Consider the following 23,447-nt stretch of genomic DNA (forward strand, 5'->3'; position numbering starts at 1 on the left):
AATTTGGAGTACTGTCTTTACCATTGGACAAAAAGTTTCCAATAGTGTTGTACACATAAAATGATGTTTTTCTTTTGCCAAATTCGGTGTTTTTTTCCAAATGCAGCGTTTCTGTCAAATTCGGTGTTTTTGTCAAATTCGATACTTTCTTCGTTTGAAATTTTTTGCCAAATTTGTGTAGTTTCTGTTATACTACATTGTTATTCAAAATTCGGTGTCGCCTTTGCCAAACTCGCACTTGTGTTTGTTAATTTCGGCGTCTTTTTGCCAGATTCGGTATTGACTTTCGCAAAAATCAGTATCGAATGTACCAAATAGATTGCCTGTGAAGTTCGATACAGCTTTGCCAAATTTGGTGTTATTTTCGTCGTCACATCAAAGTTCGTTACAAGAGAAATGAATTGTAGTCTTATGATTATACACGAATATCAGCCTTGAGTAGAATAAAACTGAAAATCTAATTTTAATATTCAGTAATTACCAGTTACGAATGTTAGTAAACTACCATCCTCAGATTTATAACATTTTATACGGCGAAATTACAAGTTTTACGGCGTCTTGTAAAATCTCAGATTTCTCGTTGTTGTTGTTGTTGTGGTCTTCAGTCCTGAGACTGGTTTGATGCAGTTCTCCATGCTATTCTATCCTGCGCAAGCTTCTTCATCTCCCAGTACCTACTGCAACCTACATCCTTCTGAATCTGTTTAGTGTATTCATCTCTTGGTCTCCCTCTACGATTTTTACCCTTCACGCTGCCCTCCAGTACTAAATTGGTGATCCCTTGATGCCTCAAAACATGTCCTACCAACCGATCCCTTCCTCTGGTCAAGTTGTGCCACAAACTCCTCTTCTCCCCAATTCTATTCAATACCTCCTCATTAGTTTTGTGATCTACCCATCTAATCTTCAGCATTCTTCTGTAGCACCACATTTCGAAAGCTTCTATTCTCTTCTTGTCCAAACTACTTATCATCCACGTTCCACTTCCATACATGGCTACACTTCATACAAATACTTTCAGAAACGACTTCCTGACACTTAAATCTATACTCGATGTTAATAAATTTCTCTATTTCAGAAACGCTTTCCTCGCCATTGCCAGTCTACATTTTATATCCTCTCTACTTCGACCATCATCAGTTATTTTCGTCCCCAAATAGCAAAACTCCTTTACTACTTCAAGTGTCTCATTTCCTAATCTAATTCCCTCAGCATCACCAGACTTAATTCGACTACATTCCATTATCCTTGTTTTGCTTTTGTTGATGTTCATCTTATACCCTCCTTTCAAGACACTGTCCATTCCGTTCAACTGCTCTTCCAAGTCCTTTGCTGTCTCTGACAGAGTTACAATGTCGTCGGCGAACCTCAAAGTTTTTATTTCTTCTCCATGGATTTTAATACCTACTCCGAATTTTTCTTTTGTTTCCATTGTCGCTTGCTCAATATACAGATTGAATAACATCGGGGAGAGGCTATAACCCTGTCTCACTCCCTTCCCAACCACTGCTTCCTTTTCATGTCCCTCGACTCTTACAATTGCCATCTGGTTTTTGTACAAATTGTAAATAGCCTTTCGCTCCCTGTATTTTACCCCTGCCACCTTCAGAATTTGAAAGAGAGTATTCCAGTCAACATTGCCAAAAGCTTTCTCTAAGTTTACAAATGCTAGAGACGGATTTCTCGTTATTTTGCTAAAAAATGCACATTTCGTGGTATTTTTCGCGCTATCATTTTCTTTAAATTTTCCTGCACCTAATTATAAGAGGTGAAAGACGTGAAAGGGAAGGGAAGGAGGCTGGGCTGTAGCCTGTCCCCGGCGTTATTCTGTCTGCACATTGATCAGTCAGTAAAGGAAATGAAGGATAAAGTTCAGGGACAAGAAATGAAAACATTGAGGTTTTGCAGATGACATAGTAATTTGTCAGATATTAATCCTGTGTCAGTATACAGAATAATATATGGTTCTATGTTACAGTTTCCTTCAGGTTTCTGCACAATAGTAGCATATCAAGCACTGAAAGTTGATAATTTTTCATTTCCCCAATGGCAATGGCAGCTCTGAAGAACGTTTTCCCATCCCTAATTTTGGGGAAAAGCAGAACGGATACGGGTTAATTGAACGTATTTTCAGCACCTTTATACTGCTTATATGTTTTACACTCTTCGGATATAGTCACAGCAGAAATATCTATGTAGTGAGTTTAGCGCACCGCACATGTGGCCAACTCGGACAGTGGTTAAAGAACACTAGAAGTGCTGAAGCAGTTTACGTCGCATCTCTAGAACGGTTCTGCTAGAGCTTCCCAGATCCCTGCGATTTAACGACTTGCTTTCTACCATGTCTGCGTCGTACCTTATCGTTACTATTAACAACAAAAATAACAGAAGATCAAGGACTGCATACCTCCATGTATTGTAAATTAAAAAAAATAACCCCATTGTTTTTTTAAATATCCCCATTGTACAAATCTAAGGATGTAGACGCATATCTCACTAGGGGTAAGATAGATACTTCAAAAAGGAAAATTAAAGAGACTTTTGGAGAAAAGAGAACCAGAGAATATCAGATGGGAACTCAGTTCTAAGCAAGGAAGAGCAAGCAGAAAGGTGGAAGGAGTATATAGAGGATCTGTAGAAGGGTGATGTACTTGCGGACAATATTATGGAAATGGAAGAGGATGTAGATGAAGATGAAATGGGAGATACGATACGGCGTGAAGAGTTTGACAGAGCACTGAAAGACTTGAGTCGAAACAAGGTCCCGGGAGTAGACAACATTCCATTAGAACTACTGATAGCCTTGGGCGAACCAGTCCTGACAAACCTCTACCATCTGGTGAGCAAGATGTATGAGACAGGCGAAATACCCTCAGACTACAAGAAGAATATAATAATTCCAATCCCAAAGAAAGCAGGTGTTGACAGGTGTGAAAATCACCGAGCTATCAGTTTAATAAGTCATGGCTGCAAAATACTAACACGAATTTTTTACAGACGAATGCAGAAACTAGTAGAAGCCGACCTCGGGGAAGATCAGTTTCGATTCCGTAGAAATGTTGGAACACGTGAGGCAATAATGACCCTACGACTTATCTTAGAAGCTAGATTAAGGAAAGTCAAACCTACTTTTCTAGAATTTGTAGACTTAGAGAAAGCTTTTGACAATGTTGACTGGAATACTCTTTCAAATTCTGAAGGTGGCAGGAGTAAAATACAGAGAGCGAAAGGCTATTTACAATTTGTACAGAAACCATACTGCAGTTATAAGAGTCAAGGGGCATGAAAGGGAAGTAGTGGTTGGGAAGGGAGTGAGACAGGATTGTAGCCTATCCCCGATGTTATTCAATCTGTATATTGAGCAGGCAGTAAAGGAAACAAAAGAAAAATTCGGAGTAGGAATTAAAATTCATGGAGAAGAAATGAGAACTTTAAGGTTGGCCGAAGACATTGTAAATCTGTCAGAGACAGCACAGGACCTAAAAGAGGACTCGAACGGAATGGACAGTGTCTTGAAAGGAGGATATAAGATGAACATCAACAAAAGCAAAACGAGGATAATGGAATGTAGTCGAATTAAGTCGGGTGATGCTGAGGGAATTAGATTAGGAAATGAGACACTTAAAGCAGTAAAGGAGTTTTGCTATTTGGGGAGCAAAATAACTGATGATGGTCGAAGTAGAGAGGATATAAAATGTAGACTGGCAATGGCAAGGAAAGCGTTTCTGAAGAAGAAAAATTTGTTAACATCGAGTATAGATTTAAGTGTCAGGAAGTCGTTTCTGAAAGTATTTGTATGGAGAGTAGCCATCTATGGAAGTGAAATGTGGACGATTAATAGTTTAGACAAGAAGAGAATAGAACCTTTCGAAATGTGGTGCTACAGAAGAATGCTGAAGATTAGATGGGTAGATCACATAACTAATGAGGAAGTATTGAATAGAATTAGGGAGAAGAGAAATTTGTGGCACACCTTGACTAGAAGAACGGATCGGTTGGTAGGACATGTTCTGAGGCATCAAGGGATCACCAATTTAGTATTGGAGGGCAGCGTGGAGGGTAAAAATCGTAGAGGGAGACCAAGAGATGAATACACGAAGCAGATTCAGAAGGATGTAGTTGCATTAGCTACTGGGAGATTAAGAAGCTTGCACAGGATAAAGTATCATGGAGAGCTGCATCAAACCAGTCTCTGAAGACCACAACAACAACCACCCCCATTGTGCAGACCATATGTTAAAACAGTTCCTAGAAAGCAAGTACGAGGGCGTACAGTAAATAGCGCAACACCTGTTTTTTCACCACGCTGCTCAACTGGACGCCTCCGATGGTAGTGAGAGGAACTTCCCCGAATCTCCGGATAAAATTAATGTTTGGGTCAGCATTTCCAGAACTCTAATTCCTCTCTCTCAAACCCCACCCTATGAGGAGAGAGGGATAGTTTTACTTTTAGCGAATGAAAATTTACGAAGTAAATAAGTATTTTTTATTTATACGTAACCATTTTCCACGCAAAAATGAGAACATGGATTTTCTTCAATTACAGCACCTACTATCAAGAATCAAAACAAATGTTTAAGACAAACTGTACTTTTTTATGTATAATCTGATTCTGCAATAAAAAATAGGGGTTCCCATTTGGAATTTTAAAGCTGCATCCCACCCCTCCTCTAGGGGGCTGGGGTGGCGGGCTAATTTCAGCACCAGTAGATGTCCCCCTCGAAATTAATCAATTTTGGATTCTACAAATTTCTTCGTGTGAAGCTTATTTTTCGAGTTATTCTGGTTTGTCAACTAAAAATTTACACCCTGTACATTGGAAGGCGAGAAGAATATAAATTTTGAACGATTTTTTCTTTTAAGGTGATAGGTGTGAGTGAAGACTGCAACGTAGGGCAGACCACCTAACTTCCCTAAGTTATGCATTAACATATCAACTGATTAAGCTATTTGGTTTTATAAAAATTCTCTGTTAACACTATGCCCTTTTGAAATCATTGTCCACTTTGTTAAGCATAGTATCGTTCAGACCAAAGATAGATGTGGAGATCACCCAGAGTTTTACTCTTTCTTTTGAATACCTACTGCGTTCTAAAATCGTTGTCTTGGAATATCGTTTCACGTTAATAGTTACGCTCACCATACCACTGTTCAAGGAAAGTTTATCATTACCATTACCCATTGCATTGCACCACATGGTATTCAACATTATGAATATTGTTAGGAAATTTTATTTAAAAGTATGAATCGAATTTAGCAACTGACTGCTCGCTGTTTCTTGTTGCGCTTTCGAGAAATCTGGAACAAAGTTGCCAAGAGGCGAGGTAAGTGGAAATTTTTATTAGGACCAGGCAATTGTTTTACTTCATTTGCACATTTAACATAAAGACAAGTTACATTCAGAGCAGTTACAATTCAATTCAAAATAGGTTCTGTTTAGTCAAAGGTTAGTATATGATTTTAAGTTGGATGACTGTTTGTGAGCCGGCCGCTTTGGCCGAGTGGTTCTAGGCACTTCAGTCCGGAACCGCACTGCTGGTACGGTCGCAGGTTCGAATCCTCCTCGGGCATGGATGTGTGTGATGTCCTTAGGTTAGCTAGGTTTAAGTAGTTCTAAGTCTAGCGGACTGATGACCTCCGATGTTAAGTCCCATAGTCCTCAGAGCCATTTGAACCATCTGACAGTTTTGTGTGTACACAGTTTTGATAATACGTAGGCTTTTTAGAGTGGGAGGTAAATTGGAGCTAAATTTTATAGAAAAACCACGTGGTATGGAAATTACAATGCGACGTTAATTCCCTAGTCGAACTGGAGTTCCAGACCCATGGTGCGGGTGACACACAGTGTTGAAGGGAGTCCATTACTTCTTTTGGGATAGCAATTACGTATGTGAAGGGGTCACAGTGTCCTCGACACACAAAATATGACGATTCGTCGTTGTGGTGGTCACGTGTACTTGATCGGAAACTTGACGACAAATACGCCTGCCCTCACCTTTCCATCTAGTCCAACCATAGGCTATCCAAATGTTCCATAAAACCTGGACTTTGCACGATTCGACCAGTCGGCCAAATGTAGACAAACATTGCGGGGCATTTCAGACTCTTAGCTGCTGATAACACTGTCTCACACGACTACGTGGTAACTCTGTGCCCTTCACAGCGATCACTCAGCATCTGATACTGTTCATGACCCTTATGTACGCTACCAACCTAGTAAGGTGTAAACTTACATTGCTCAGCGAAATATGACACGAGGTAATAAAATGCGGGACTAGTCCGGCAAAATCCGAATGAATGGCAACCTCGGTCGTGTAAGTCAACGGATATTTTACACGTACTCCGCGCTACACTATTAACTGTCGTGCAACACGATAAACAAGCATTAGTACTTTATGGCCGCGTTCATGAAGAATCTCTCAAAACTCAAAGCTTGTACGTGGAGCTAACTTCGGCGTACCCAATATGTTTGTGTGTCTTTGTGTGTGTGTGTGTGTGTGTGTGTGTGTGTGTGTGTCTGTGTGCGAGTCTAGCATCAATCTGGTAGCAGCGAGATTGCGAATGAGCCACGCGGGGAAGGTCTCTGAAACCCGCGTCTCTGTGTTAGACACCAAGTAATTACGGGGCCCTGGGCACTGTCTTTGATTCCACTTCATCACACAACGTACACTGTTTGTGATGCGCGACAGAGAGGGATACAAAGGAATGACGTCAGGCCTGGTGACAGCTGAATTACAGCGTGGGAGTCTAAGAGGTCTGTCTGTCATGCATACAAACAGTGAACTGTGCCTTCGGAAGAATAGACCACAAGTCGAGTACGCCAAGTAATTCACGATATTACACAGGATGTTGAAAAATACTCCATATTTTGAGAGGTTGTAGTGGAGGCCAGAAAAAGAAAAAAAGCCCATTAAACATGCGCTCTACAATGCGTATCTTAAGAGGTACGAGCACTTGTTCATGTTCGCTACTGTGAAACACACCTCTTCTACTTCAAACTCTTTGCTATTACTACCAACAGAAGCTAATGACGAGAAATTCCTCTGTTACTCTCCATGGATACAGCTTGCAGTGAACACGTACTTGTGTTACTGTAAAACGCACTCGTGAAGAAATCAGTTTGTGTTTAGGTAAGTTTGTGAAATCTGCTAGTCGCTGGAAAAGACGGCTGAATAAGTGTGCATATGGTAGGTGTCCTGGGGTTCTAGATATTTTTCAGCATACAGGACACAGGCTAGATGGTTGGTTCCGTTTGTGTGACCATAGTAAAAGATCATGTCTTACATTTACCATGTGACATAATAGGCTTCCATCATGCTAATAAGTGCAAACAAGAGACTACTGTGTAAAAGCATTTCAGGAGTTTAGCAAAACACAAACTGGTTCTATTATAACTAATGTATGTGCCGCACCTACGCAGAACTGTGAATACTGTTTACTATAATAGCGCTAACAGATGTATACCGCTTCTTGAGTCCATGGACAATAACAGAGCAATGTGTCCTCTCTTGTGTACTGCTTTCTATAGCTCATTTGTAACAGCTAAGAGCTTGTAATAGTTGAAATGTGTTTCACAGTAGGGAAGACGTATGAGTACTCACGGCTCACGTCGAATGATCATTTCTGTCATATCCCTGAATATTAACGATTATTCCTGAGATACCATATACATATGGGTTTTTCGGGATGTGATAGGGATGATCACTCGAAACAAGTAAACATCGGCTCTGAAATGCGTTCCTTAAGATGGATGAGCATTTCTCAGATCTTCAATACTGTGAAACATCTTTTCTACCCCAAGTTCTTTGCTTTCCATATTTTCGGAAGTGCTAGCATGGACCAAAGAGAGAAAAGTTGTGTTTAAAAGTAGCGAAGATAAAGAAGTGTCCATAGTTCCTGAGGTCAGTAATTACGTTCAGCTTTATTTGCTCTTCGTATTATTGCTTATGTTGGAAACAAACAAACCAAAGTCGTAACATACTTTCCTTATTTCCACTCCATAATGTCTTATGGAATAACTTTGAGGTAAACTGTCACACTTAAAGTACTGATTGCACAGAACCGATTACTAACAACGGGAGGCCACGACGTTTGGAACACAGATTTACTTCAAACTTCGTACACTCGTAGTACTCCATTAGGACAACAAGCGTTATTGAGAAAATCGCAAGATAATTTCGGTCGTCAAATATATACCTGTGCGTGGCCATTTTGGCCTTGAAACGGCGGCAGCCGATTGGGTAGCGTTCAAGCCCCGTAATCGCTGGATACGTTCGTCAATTTTTTTTTTTTTTTCATTTTTAACACAGTCATTTTCTTTACTCTTAGTATTACAATTGATATAATGGGAAAAATACGTGTATTCGGATGAACTTTTATTAAATTTACAATATTATTTAGCACTCCACAAATTTTTATTATCACAAGTAATATAATATTCATAACTATCGACTAGTAAACGACCAAACACATAAAGTGATACTGAAAATGAACGCTTGTCCGTGATTTGAGAAATCCCTTATACCTGGAAGGAACCCGAAACTAGTTGTTACCTCCAAGTTTTGACCGGTACACACGGCTTTCGAAAGATGTACAATTAATCGTCGCTTTCGACATTACGAGTACAATGGCAGGATGGTATTTTTCGTAAAAACATGGAAAGCATAAAGTTAAACGGCAGCAGCTGCATTGAATAAATGGTGTTTCCGCATACGCAAGGTCTTTTGAGGTTTTCCGTGGAAAAACAAACCTCGTTAACATTTTCAAAAACCACTCTTTCAGCTGATTATTTGGAAGCAAACCATGCATAACGCAGTATTTCCTCAAATATCGGCGCTGATAATTGATCGTGCAGTATGAGTGTACACTCCTGGAAATGGAAAAAAGAACACATTGACACCGGTGTGTCAGACCCACCATACTTGCTCCGGACACTGCGATAGGGCTGTACAAGCAATGATCACACGCACGGCACAGCGGACACACCAGGAACCGCGGTGTTGGCCGTCGAATGGCGCTAGCTGCGCAGCATTTGTGCACCGCCGCCGTCAGTGTCAGCCAGTTTGCCGTGGCATACGGAGCTCCATCGCAGTCTTTAACACTGGTAGCATGCCGCGACAGCGTGGACGTGAACCGCATGTGCAGTTGACGGACTTTGAGCGAGGGCTTATAGTGGGCATGCGGGAGGCCGGGTGGACGTACCGCCGAATTGCTCAACACGTGGGGCGTGAGGTCTCCACAGTACATCGATGTTGTCGCCAGTGGTCGGCGGAAGGTGCACGTGCCCGTCGACCTGGGACCGGACCGCAGCGACGCACGGATGCACGCCAAGACCTTAGGATCCTACGCAGTGCCGTAGGGGACCGCACCGCCAAATCCCAGCAAATTAGGGACACTGTTGCTCCTGGGGTATCGGCGAGGACCATTCGCAACCGTCTCCATGAAGCTGGGCTACGGTCCAGCACACCGTTAGGCCGTCTTCCGCTCACGTCCCAACATCGTGCAGCCCGCCTCCAGTGGTGTCGCGATAGGCGTGAATGGAGGGACGAATGGAGACGTGTCGTCTTCAGCGATGAGAGTCGCTTCTGCCTTGGTGCCAATGATGGTCGTATGCGTGTTTGGCGCCGTGCAGGTGAGCGCCACAATCAGGACTGCATACGACCGAGGCACACAGGGCCAACACCCGGCATCATGGTGTGGGGAGTGATCTCCTACACTGGCCGTACACCACTGGTGATCGTCGAGGGGACACTGAATAGTTCACGGTACATCCAAACCGTCATCGAACCCATCATTCTACCATTCCTAGACCGGTAAGGGAACTTGCTGTTCCAACAGGACAATGCACGTCCGCATGTATCCCGTGCCACCCAACGTGCTCTAGAAGGTGTAAGTCAACTACCCTGGCCAGCAAGATCTCCGGATCTTTCCCCCATTGAGCATGTTTGGGACTGGATGAAGCGTCGTCTCACGCGGTCTGCACGTCCAGCACGAACGCTGGTCCAACTGAGGCGCCAGGTGGAAATGGCATGGCAAGCCGTTCCACAGGACTACATCCAGCATCTCTACGATCGTCTCCATGGGAGAATAGCAGCCTGCATTGCTGCGAAAGGTGGATATACACTGTACTAGTGCCGACATTGTGCATGCTCTGTTGCCTGTGTCTATGTGCCTGTGGTTCTGTCAGTGTGATCATGTGATGTATCTGACCCCAGGAATGGGTCAATAAAGTTTCCCCTTCCTGGGACAATGAATTCACGGTGTTCTTATTTCAATTTCCAGGAGTGTATTTTAATAGCGTTTTCATGAGAAGCAATTTCTCGTTTATTTTTCGATTAAATACGAACAATTTTGAAGACACAGATAAGCATACATTTTCAGTATCACTTTATACGTTTGGTCGTTTACTAGTCGAGGGTTGTTACTAGACTGTCAAATAACATTGTAAATTTAATAAAAGGTCATCGGATTATACCTATTTTTCTCATTATATAAAGTGTAATATAAATAGTAAAGAAAATGACTGTGTTAGAAATAAAAAATAACTGACGAATGGGACTCGATCCAGCGATCTAGCGATTACGTGGCTTGAACGCTACCCACTCGGCTGCCGCCATTTCATGGCAAAAACGACTACGCACAGGTATATATTTGACGACCGAAATTATCTTGCGATTTTCTGAGTAACGCCTGAGAAGTACGCGCTACTGCTTACACATTTTGTTGTCGTCGTGGAGTACTACGAGTGTACGAAGTTTGAAGAAAATCCGCGTTCCAAAAGTCGTGGCCTCCTCTTGTAAGAATAATATGCGGTGTTCACCAACGGACGTCACGTAGGTTCCTCTTCAAGGAGCTAGGCATTTGAACTGCACCGTCGCAATACATAAATTGCGTTATGCCGGAGATTTTCGCAGAAGCGATAGGCAACCGTTCAGGCACCCCAGGCACACGTGCTGCCTACATGGCGCCTGCATCACTCAGCGTTGTGCTCTCGACAGATGCAGTCAAGGATGCAAACCAAGCGGCACTACAAGCGCTAGCAGAGGCCGCATCCAGAAAATAGTGCCGCGAGTATTCTGCCGTGGACCGCTATGAAGGTCGCCCCCACAGTTGCCCAGTCGCTTCTTCCGGCTTAGAGCGTCTCTCGTAGCCTCCTCGTGGGTGCTACACACCGTATCGTCTTACGACGCTCTCGAAGCCCATCATAGGGACCAATGCCGTTGTATTTAGCATTTCCCTTGCTGAAATTACACTGTATCCGGGATAGACTTCACTGTTCTTATGCTGGTGTTATTCAGGATAGCTTCATCAGACTTGATATATTTTCCATATGTATCTTTGTCCATGAAGATATTAATTGTATTACTAGACAAACTTCGGAATAACCATACTGTCAAGCCTTCTTACTTTTAAAAAACTGTAATTGTGATTTTCTTTTTATCAACAAAACGGACGTTTCTTTGCTAGGTTAATAGACTTTGATCACTGTTTTCACCGTGTCGGTGGGGCTGACACATCACATTCACCAATTAAATTAGCCATAAATCACCCATCATAATTTGAGAAGAACAGCAAAGTCCATACTTACAACACTAGAGGGATAAATCACTTTTATTACCCATTAGTAAAGCTGTCAGTGGCTCAGAAAGAAGTTGAAAATGCAGGAACAAAAATTTTTGGCCATTTTCCCAATAATATAACAAGTCTAACAGGAAGCAAAGCAATTTTAACTCTAAATATCATTTCTCCTGGACAACTTCTTCTATTCGATAATGATGGTTGCGCGACCCCTCCCGCCGGAGGTTGGAGTCCTCTCTCGGGTATGTGTGTGTGTGTGTGTGTGTGTGTGTGTGTGTGTGTGTGTGTGTGTGTGTGTGGGTGGGTGGGTGGGTGGGTGGGTGCGTGCGCGCGCGCCCCCGTGTGTGTCGTTCTCAGCATAAGTTAGTTTAAGTTGTGTGTAAGTCTAGGGACCGATAACCTCAGCAGTTTGGCCCCTTAGCAATTCACACACATTTGAACATTTCATAATGATGGAAGCTGAAGAAATGAATTAAAATTTGTGCCACAGCTGGGACTTGAACACGTGTCACTTGCCCACTAGACAGGTTGGCTAGCCATTACACCACCATAGCATTATAGCTAATACACCAGCAAGGAACACCTTAATTCAACGCCCTCGAAAACACAAATGCCAATTCACATCTTCAGTTTATTTTCCCCTTCTTGGATCGTCAGTATTGCTGCGGCTCTCCGTTAGCCGGCCGGAGTGACCGAGCTGTTCTAGGCGCTACAGTCTGGAACCGCGCGACCGCTACGGTCGCAGGTTCGAATCCTGCCTCGGGCATGGATGTGTGTGATGTCCTTAGGTTAGTTAGGTTTAAGTAGTTCTAAGTTCTAGGGGACTGATGACCTTAGAAGTTAAGTCCCATAGTGCTCAGAGCAATTTGAACCATTTTGAAGCTCTTCGTTATTGGAATTAGGGAGGACATTGCATTGGAATAGTCTGTGCAGCTGTATTAGCTTCACTGCTGTGATGGGATAATGACTAGCCAACCTGCCTAGTAAGCAAGGAGACACGTGTTAAAGTCCCAGCAGTGGCACAAATTTTAATTCATTTCTTCACAGAGACTCAAATGTCTCAAGGAAAAATTTAATTATATCCATCTATTGGACTGACAAATTCAAAAAACTATGCATATACATAAAAATAACTTGCTTTAAGGACCATTCGGTCTGCCGAGCGCTGTTGGCAAGCGGAGTGCTCTCAGGCCTTGTGAGGTAAACTGAGGAGATACTATATTGAGAAGTTGCGGCTGCAGGCTCGTAAACTGACATACGGTCGGGAGAGCGGTGTGCTGACCACGTGCCCCTCCATATCCGCATCCAGTGGCGCCTGTGCGTTGAGAATGACACGGCGGCCGGTCGGTGCTGTTGGGCCTTCAAAGGTCTGTTCCTACGGAGTTTAGTTTTTCGTTTTTAAGCGTGGTTACGAGTAGGACTAGAATAGCGTGTTCGTCAATGTTAACACTAATCATGTGTACCTCTCCTGCAAAATGACTCTGTCCATGTCACATCGATGAAGGAATCGTTCAAATGATATATGGAACTTTCGACTAACTAACTAATTGAGATCCTTTGATAGTAGTTGCTGTAGTGTTTATGGCGGCTCAGCTCTCGCAACTTCTATCGTAACCGACGGCGGAGCGTATTTCGCCGTGTTCACCCCTGACATTATAAGACTGGCCGAAACAAATCTAGTACTCCATGCACAGCGTCATTGCCCTACAGTTACCAGTACCGGGACGGTAGGGCGTACACAGTATATGACGCAGTGCCTCAGAGGCATGCGGCCGCACGCCGCTCTGTGAATCACCCCTGGGGGAGTCCCAGCTAATAGGCAGCTCGCCCATAGAGCGGGGAGTCCCCGAACAAGCGAGCGCTAATCTGGCCCCTGGACGTGGCGGCACGCCGTCGAGAGTCTGCCATTACCTGCTGCTTGTGTGTGGGCCCTGTTTACCCCGAGGCGATGGCGTCACACCCTATCGTATCGGCCAATTCATCTCAAGTCAACCAACGCGCTGCAAAACAACGCTAGAGGAGGAATTTATTGACCCGTCACCTCTATACTGCCTCCTTCATAAGGTAAACGATGCAGAGGAAACTGACTGGAACCGAGTTGACGATGTTTACCGTGGACCATTTCAACACGTTGATTTCTTCTCATACACCGAGAAAGTAGCCACCCGCATTTTTTTTTCCTCAGCCGACAACAATGCTGTGAATGCGAAACGTTCGGTATGAATTCTCTGTAGCGAGCAACATATCCACCCTCCCAAACCCGCTTCTTTGAAGAAGCTAACGACCCTTTTGAGGGGGGTGGGAAGCCAAACGGACCGTCATGGAGCAGGGAAGGTACCACAAGACATTTTAATTTCCACTGACTAGAAACCATTCTTACAGGTGTCTGAAACTCTAGAATTTATTTAATTTATGGAAAAAATAAATGAGCTGTTACATTTTCTTGTTTAGAAAAAACTCAAATTTTGTGGTTAATTATCTCAGTTTTTACCACCGTTTTTAGTAGATTTGGAAAATTCTAGTTTCATACACCCATAAGTATAGTTCCTATGCTGTGCAAAATTCATCGAAAAAACTCTCTTACTTATGAAGAAAAGTGTACCTATAGCAACAAACGCAGCCAATAGAAAGCGAAACAGTGATCAAATTCCACATGTAAAAAAAATTAATTTTGTTATGTTTTTGATCTTCCACTGCTATGAGTGTGAATCCTGAATCCTTCTTACTGTGATTTAGCGTTAGTTTATTTTCTACATGGCATGGCCTTAGGTCATGAACTGCACTATTTGAAACCGAGCCAGTGTTGCACACAACATCCTTTACTACCAAGCTAGCTAGTGTCGTCAGGAAACAGAAATATTTTAGAACTGCTCATAATACTAGAACACACATCATTTGTATAAATAACAGGAGTGGCCCCAACACTGATCCCTGGGGCACCCCCACTTGACAGTACCCCACTCAGACCCCACATCACAGCCATTGTCAACACTGTGAATAATGACGTTTTGCTCTCTCTTGCTAGAGTAAGAGGTGAGCCATTTGTGAGCTACTCCCCATATCCCGTAATGGTCCAACTTCTGAAGGAATATTTTGTGATCAACGCAATGATATGTGTCATAGTTAAATCAAGAAATATGCCCAGCGTTCGGAACCTTTTGTTTAACGCATCCAGTACCTCACAGAGAAAAGAGAACATAGCATTTTCAGTTGTTAAACGATTTCTGAAGCCGAACTGTGCATTTGATAGCAAATTATGTGATATAAAATGGTCAATTATCCCTTTTCAATAACGTTAGCAAACACTGATGGCATAGAAATAGTTACACAGTTAATAAAATTATAATTTTGATTACAAAAGTGGTTACTCACGGGCATTTAGTCACGAAGTAAAAGAATGAAGACTCTTAGTAAGTAATTGACCAATAAATGCTGACAAGTTAATATCATAACTACTAGTGGTAACAAAAATAATATAAACACTTTTTTGGGATTTGAAGTTTGATCACGCCTGTGTAATCATCTACGAGGTGCCCTTCTACGAGGAAAGTGGTCTACTATTAACGTTTAGGAATTACGTTACTTCCCTTGCTGCAACTTTCAGCGTCAAACGGTGTGCTCCAATATTAGAACAGCAAGACTTTAGAGGAAAGTTGTGCCCTTTTAGCGCGGTAACTACGCGCGTGTGAGTGTGTGTGTGTGTATATATCTATCCTGCTAAGCATCAAAGGCTGCTGTGGCAAGGTAAAGCCAAACAGCGCTCCACAGACAATGCAGCAGGGAACAGTGGAACAAGTTTGCTGCTTTAATATATCCGGCCCAGGTATTCGGCGAACCCCACACGCTTTCGTGTCGAATAACAAAAAAAGAGACGAGAGGGGTGGGGAGAAGGGGCAGGTAGAACGAAATTACATCGCGGATCAAACGATGTCACTTCGCGTGTGCTGCTCCGCTGCGCGGTATTATCATAGAGAAATCCTTTTTATGAAAATGTCGCAAACGAAGCACTCAGTATTGCCGTAGCCTCGCCGTCGAAATTCGTTGTTGGTAATTTAATATTACTCGGAGGTCAAAGTGTAATGCGTCACGTTCCCAGAATCGCACAATAAGCCCTGGCGCCATTAGGGTAGTATTTGAAAACCACCTCACAAAAAACTGCGTGCAAACTTCCAGTCTAATAATCCAAAATTTGCATTAATGGACTGGGGCAAAGAAAGGAGTGATTTAGTTTCCAGAATGTAATTGTAGATGGATATCGCACTGCATTATATTGGTGCATACGTTCGCAGCGTTTTACTTTTTTTTTTTTTTTTCCTCGCGGCTTTCCCCGTTGGAGGTTCGAGTCCTTCCTTGAACGTGTGTGTGTGTGTGTGTGTGTGTGTGTGTGTGTGTGTGTGTGTGTGTCGTCCTTAGCATAAGTTAGTTTAAGTTAGATTAAGAGGTGTGTGTAAGTGAAGTTAAAATCTTCTGGGTTATTAGGCCGCGTCATGTTTCTTCTAAAATGTTCGACGTTTCGACTCCTCTGCTGGAATCTTCCTCAGGATCTTCTGGTGTCCACTACTGCTAGAAGCTCTAAGCTTAGGGCCCGATGACATTAGCAGTTTGGTCCCATAAGACCTCACCACAAATTTCCAAATTTTTTTCGTAGCTTTCTTGTTTTGCGTGCTGGTATTCCGGATGCTACGGGTTTATTTATCAATTGTCGTTTTTATGCTATTTGACATTTGGTCCCATAAGACCTCACCACAAATTTCCAAATTTTTTTCGTAGCTTTCTTGTTTTGCGTGCTGGTATTCCGGATGCTACGGGTTTATTTATCAATTGTCGTTTTTATGCTATTTGACATTACATGTGGACATTCTGTCATCTGGAGACAGTGAGTGATACTGTGGACGCTAGAAAATGGAGTTTCACATATTCTTCAGTTGTAGTTCAGTACAGGGGTGAAAGCCAACGGCCTTACCGCAGTGGTAACATCGGTTCCCGTCAGATCACTGAAGTTAAGCGCTGTCGGGCTGTGCTAGAACTTGGATGGGTGACCGTCAGGTCTGCCGAGCGCTGTTGGCAAGCGGGGTGCACTCAGCCCTTGTGAGGCAAACTGAGGAGCTATTTCATTGAGAAGTAGCGGCCCTGGTCTCGTAAACTGACAAAACGGCTGGGAGAGCGGTGTGCTGACCACATGCCCTTCCATATCCGCATGCAGTGATCTGAGGGTGTCACGATAGCCGGTCGGTACCATTGAGCCTTTCGAGGCCTGTTCGGACGCAGTTTAGTTTAGAGGGGTGAAAGCAGATGAGGGCGCGAGAAACATTTGTGCCCTGTATGGGGATGATGATATTGGACAGGGCACGGCAAGAAAATGGTTTTGTCGTTTTAAGGAGAATCGTTTTGACATTAGTGACTCTCCCCCTTCATAAAGACCTTCGGGGTTTGATGAATATCGTTTAAACCCATTAATCCGCAATTATCCACGTCAGTGTACTCTAGGAGTCACAAATGTGATGAACTGTGGTTAATGCACCATCGTACGACATTTGCATGCAATTGGGAAATTTCAGAATCGGGTATAAGGGTACCGAAATCACAAAAATTAGCAAGTGGCCTTATGTACATCTCTGCTTATTCGTCGTCAACTGGCTCGTGAACAACATCGACTACTTCCATAATGTATCGTTACTGGTGGTGAGATGCTTCAAATGGCTCTGAGCACTATGGGACTTAGCATCTGAGGTCATCAGTCCCCTAGAACTTAGAACTACTTACACCTAACTAACCAAAGGACATCACACACACCCATGCCCGATTCAGGATTCGAACCTGCGACCGTAGCGGTCGCGCGGTTCCAGACTGAAGCGCCTAGAACCGCTCGGCCACACCGGCCGGCACTGGTGATGAGATATGGTGCCTTTACGCTAACACAAGGAAAGGAAAGAAATGGTTGAACCCAAACAAAGCAGCAACTGCCCATACAAAGACCTCCGCGCATGCAATAGGAAGATAATGTTATGCATCTGGTGCAACAGCGGCAATCTAGTGTACTACGAATTGGTTCCCCGAGGTGTAACCATGACTGCTGGCATTTATTGTCAACAACTGACGCGTCTTGTAGCCGCAATACGAGAACAACGAGGAGGAAGATTGCATAAGGTGATGTTCCTCCGCATTAACGCCCGTCCGCATTCTGCAAGACTGACAAAAAACAGTATACAGGTGTTGGGTTGGGAAATCATTCCCCACTAACCATACTCGCCCGATCTTGCACCTTCAGATTTTCACCTTTTCCTACCTTTATCAAACAACCTTCAACGAACTTCCTTTCGCGATAAAAATGTCCTCCCAACATGGCTCGACGAGTTCTTATCCTCAAAATTACGTGATTTTACACTTGCGAAATCGAAAGCCTACGTCAGCTTTGTGTGCCGGTACGTTGTAAGTAGCGTGGATAAAAGGACGCTGTGTGCAAGAAGCATGAAGCGCCCTTTGAATGTATCCTGATAGCTAAAAGAGCCACGCGCACTTTGAATAAGAAAATGCTACTTGACACTGAAATCAATATAAAAGGTAGGGTCGCCACCAACTCTAGCCACACGACAAAGAAGAGGTAGCACTGAGTCGGAAAATTACTTAATTTATTAATAAGAAAAACTCACAAAAGAACATTCATTGTAAAGTCATTGATAAAGAATGGGATGTAGTTATTAATATGATGCAGGCATTCTTCCCGTGAATCAAATATTGAGTAAAGTAAATAGGTCGTGAACACCATGCGTAAGTGCAGCCTGCAGCAAGATTCGTGAAAACACGATCTATTCCAGAGCATTTGTTTCAGATAAAAAAAAGGACACTAATCACTACACCTGTGCACGTGGAAACGCTATAGGTGGGCCAACAAGGAAAACTACAAGGTAAATGGCGAAGGTAACGGCGACGTAACATCGGTACACAAGATAAGATTGAAGGCAAAATTATTTATTCCTTAAAACATTGATGTAGTGCATCTATACACTGCTGTTGCATCCTAACTATGTACAATTGCTTGTGAAATCCTACACGTTTCATAACAGACTCGCGTGCCCACTCGGTCCGCGGAGACAATTTCTATGGACCGTGGGCAAATTTTAATCACATGAGACAAAGAAAATTCACAAATACACAAAAATTACCAAGATCCGGAAAAGATTAGAAGCATACACACACAGTTGTAGGCACATATACATTCACACTGAACCGAGGGCACTTCAACATATGCAACTCCTTTGTGCTACGTTCCTCTCACGGATCAAAGTCAAGACTGCATTGGGAATCAAACTGAAAGTCTACAAAAGCCTTGCATTCCCTGCTGCAACCCAGCAAGTAAATCTTTATAAGACGAAATTCGAGACCAAAAGCTAAAAGCTCCCCTCTCTATGTGACAACGCGCCACGCGGTCAGTCCAACTCACCCTTCCTCGACTGGAGCACAGCTGTGTACGCTTCCCGTACCGGCGGCAGACTGCCTCCCGCTTCTCCAGCCTCTTCCACGCTCCGCGTGGACCGGAAAACCCCAGGATGCCATTTCCGCCACCAACCTAACGCAGGTGGATTTCTCACAAGTAGCGGAAACCTCTTTGCCGACTTGACCACTACGAGAGTTGGCAATGAAAGGTGGCTACAGGACCCTTTCAACGTCACATAAATATTGACATTCTTATCGGTTGTAAACCGTAGTTAACGTATTTTATGAATGTAATTAGTATAAAAAAATGGTTCAAAATTGCTCTGAGCACTATAGGACTTAACTTCTGAGTTCATCAGTCCTCTAGAACTACTTAATCCGAACTAGCCTAAGGACATCACAAACATCCATGCCCGAGGCAGGATTCGAACTTACGACCGTCGCAGTCGCGCGATTCCAGACTGTAGCGCCTAGAACCGCTCGGCCACTCCGGCCGGATTTAGTATAAAAGATACAGTTAATGTTCTTGAAACAACTGATATGCGGCGATAATGTAAGAGTAGCATCTTTATTTAAAACATGTCGATGAAAATAAAAAAGGATCGAAAAGAGACGCTTTTGTACGGCCGAGGAGGAAGGACGTACTTTATGGTACGCACACTGATTTGTTTTGCGATACGGAAGGCAGCCATTGAGCGGCTACACATATTTTATGTAAGTTATTCGTATTTATTGCTAAAATAAACTAATTATTATTATTACAATATGCATTTGTTTGTAATAGTTGTCACCTCAAATGGTCGCAGCGGCTAATTATTTTTAATAAGCATTTTTTCAGTAATTTGCGCTGCGGGAAGCTCATCTTCCGATGCAGCCTCTGGTCGGCCATTACGCGCCGAAGTATTAATTTATCTTTCAAAGTGTTAACAGTAACTGTAAATACGAGAGATTTCGTTGTAAGAGTCATTCTAAATTGCAACAGATAGTTAGTTTACGTTAAAATTCATCTTTTAAATTATACAGATTCCATGAGTTCAGTAAGTTTTATCTTGGCCGCTCCACGGCAACAATCGAAATTCTCTATACCCTTGCTTTGCAATCAATAAATAGAAATTAACAAAATCACATTCAATTCAGTTAACGGCAACTATATTTTAGTCATCACGTTCAAAATCTAAAAAATTGGTACATGAATAACTGAGGCCCTTCAAGAACCCGTTTCATATTTACTTATGCACGTAAGTAAAAGTGATAAGAAAAGATAATATCCCTGAGAGGAAAAGAATCATGCTCTAACAAAGGAAAAATTCACCTGATATATATATATATATATATATATATATATATATATATATATATATATATATATATATATATATATATATATAGGGTGTTACAAAAAGGTACGGCCAAACTTTCAGGAAACATTCCTCACTCACAAATAAAGAAAAGATGTTATGTGGACATGTGTCCGGAAACGCTTAATTTCCATGTTAGAGCTCATTTTAGTTTCGTCGTCCACCTACGCTCAATGGAGCACGTCATCACGATTTCATACGGGATACTCTACCTGTGCTGCTAGAACATGTGCCTTTACAAGTACGACACAACATGTGGTTCATGCACGATGGAGCTCCTGCACATTTCAGTCGAAGTGTTCGTACGCTTCTCAACAACAGATTCGGTGACCGATGGATTGGTAGAGGCGGACCAATTCCATGGCCTCCACCCTCTCCTGACCTCAACCCTCTTCACTTTCATTTATGGGGGCATTTGAAAGTTCTTGTCTACGCAACCCCGGTACCAAATGTAGAGACTCTTCGTGCTCGTATTGTGGACGGCTGTGATACAATACGCCATTCTCCAGGGCTGCATCAGCGCATCAGGGATTCCATGCGACGGAGGGTGGATGCATGTATCCTCGCTAACGGAGGACATTTTGAACATTTCCTGTAACAAAGTGTTTGAAGTCACGCTGGTACGTTCTGTTGCTGTGTGTTTCCATTCCACGATTAATGTGATTTGAAGAGAAGTAATGAAATGAGCTCTAACGTGGAAAGTAAGCGTTTCCGGACACATGTCCACATAACATCTTTTCTTTACCTGTGTGTGAGGAATGTTTCCTGAAAGTTTGGCCGTACCTTTTTGTAACACCCTGTATATATATATATATATAACGTAACAAATGGCGAACGTAACAGTTGGCAGACTATTGTAAATAGTGAAGGAGAACATATTATTGACGACTAAAGTTTCTGTTACGGGTATCTGCTGTGATTATTAAACCTATTGGAAAAGGGTACGAACTTATGGACCAACCCAGTACCTTCTTTCCTATAAAACGATATGATCATTTATATTAATAGACTTGATGTTTGTTTGGAATCCTTAAACTTTGTTATACACTATTGGCCAATAAAATTGCTACACCACGAAGATGACTTGCTACAGACGCGAAATTTACCGACAGGAAGAAGATGGTGTGATATGCAAATGATTAGCTTTTCAGAGGATTCACGCAAGGTTGGCGCCGGTGGCGACACATACAACGTGCTGACATGAGGAAAGTTTCCAACCGATTTCTCATACACAAACACCAGTTGACCGGCATAGCCTGGTGCAACGTTGTTGTGATGCCTCGTGTAAGGAGGAGAAATGCGTACCATCACGTTTCCGACTTTGATAAATGTTGGATTGTAGCCTATTGCGATTGCGGTTTATCGACATTGCTGCTCGCGTTGGTCGAGATCCAATGACTGTTTGCAAAATGTGGAATCGGTGGGTTCAGGAGGGTAATACGGAACGTCGTGCTGGATCCCAACGGCCTCGTATCACTAGCAGTCGAGATGACAGGCATCTTATGCAGATGGCTGTAACGGATCGTGCAGCCACGTCTCGATCCCTGAGTCAACATATGGGGACGTTTGCAAGACAACAACCATCTGCACGAACAGTTCGACGAAGTTTGCAGCAGCAGGGAGTATCATCTCGGAGGCCATGGCTGCGCTTACCCTTGACGCTGCATCACAGACAGGAGCGCCTGCGATGGTGTACTCAACGACGAACCTGGGTGCACGAATGCCAAAACGTCATGTTTTCGGATGAATACAGGTTCTGTTTACAGCATCACGATGGTCGCATCCTTGTTTGGCGACATTGCGGTGAACGCACGTTGGAAGCTTGTATTCGTCATCGCCATACTGGTGTATCACCCGGCGTGATGGTATGGGGTGCCATTGGTTACACGTCTCGGTCACCTCTTGTCCGCACTGACGGCACTTTGAACCGTGGACGTTACATTTCAGATGTGTTACGACCCGTGGCACCACCCTTCATTCGAACCCCTCGAAACCCTACAGGGCTGTCGATAAATCCGTAAAAGTACGACGGGGTGGAGATCTCTTCTGAAAAGCACGTTGTAGGCATCCCAGATATGCTCAATAATATTCGGTCTGGGGAAACTGGAGGACAGCGGAAGCGTTTAAACTCAGAAGACTGTTCCTGGGGCTACTGTGTAGCAATTCTGGACGTGTGGGGTGTCGCATCTTCCAGCTGGAATTGTTCAATTCCGTCAGAATGCACAGTGGACATGAATGGATGCAGGTGATGAGAAGGGTCCCATATCCCTCCAACTGCACACGCCCCACACAATTACAGAGCTTCCAGCAGCTTGAACAGTCTCCTGCTGACGTGGAGGATACATGGATTCATGAGGTTGTCTCCATATCCGTACACGTCCATCTGCTCTATACAACTTGAAACGAGACCAGGCAACATGTTTCCGGCCATCCACAGTTCAATCTCGGCGTTGACGGGCCCAGGCTAGGTCTAAAGCTTTGTGTCGTGCAGTCATCAAGGGTACAGGAGTGGGCCTTCGGCTCCGAAAGCCCATATCGATGATCTTTCGTTGAATGATTCGCACGCTGACATTTGTTGATGGGCCAGCGTTGAAATCTGCAGCAGTTTGCGGAAGGATTTCTCTTCTGTCACGCTGAACGATTCTCTTCGGTCGTCGTTGGTCCCGTTCTCGCAAGATCTTTTTCCGGCCGCAGTGATGTGGAAGATCTGATGTTTCACCAGATTACCAATATTCACGAACACTCGTGGAATGGTCATACGGGAAAATCTCCACCTCATCGCTACCTCGGAGATACTGTGTCCCATCGCTCGTGCGTCGACTGAAACACCACGTTCAGAGTCGCTTATGTCTTGATTATCTGCCACTGTAGCAGCAGTAACCGATCTAACAACTGCGCCAGACTCTTATTGTCTTGTATGGGCGTTGCCGACCGCAGCGCCGTATTCTGGCTGTTTACATGCCTCTGTATTTGAACACGCATGCCTATACCAATTTCTTTGGCGCTTCAGTGTATTGGTGTAAGATATATTAGTGTGTCAGTATGTTATCGAAAACTAAAGATATTAACGCCATTTTC

At 43.3% G+C, this 23,447-nt stretch overlaps 1 protein-coding gene and 1 pseudogene across 1 annotated transcript in view; both read left to right on the forward strand.

Moving 5' to 3' along the window:
* LOC126428158 (neuropeptide F-like) overlaps positions 1-23,447 on the forward strand; it is a 637,092-nt gene that overhangs the window by 476,642 nt on the left and 137,003 nt on the right. The gene's annotated exons all lie outside the window — the stretch shown is intronic.
* Positions 16,527-16,644, forward strand: LOC126428693 (5S ribosomal RNA; annotated as a pseudogene).

This window comes from Schistocerca serialis, chromosome 12 (assembly GCF_023864345.2).
Source record: "Schistocerca serialis cubense isolate TAMUIC-IGC-003099 chromosome 12, iqSchSeri2.2, whole genome shotgun sequence".
Lineage (NCBI taxonomy): Eukaryota > Metazoa > Arthropoda > Insecta > Orthoptera > Acrididae > Schistocerca > Schistocerca serialis.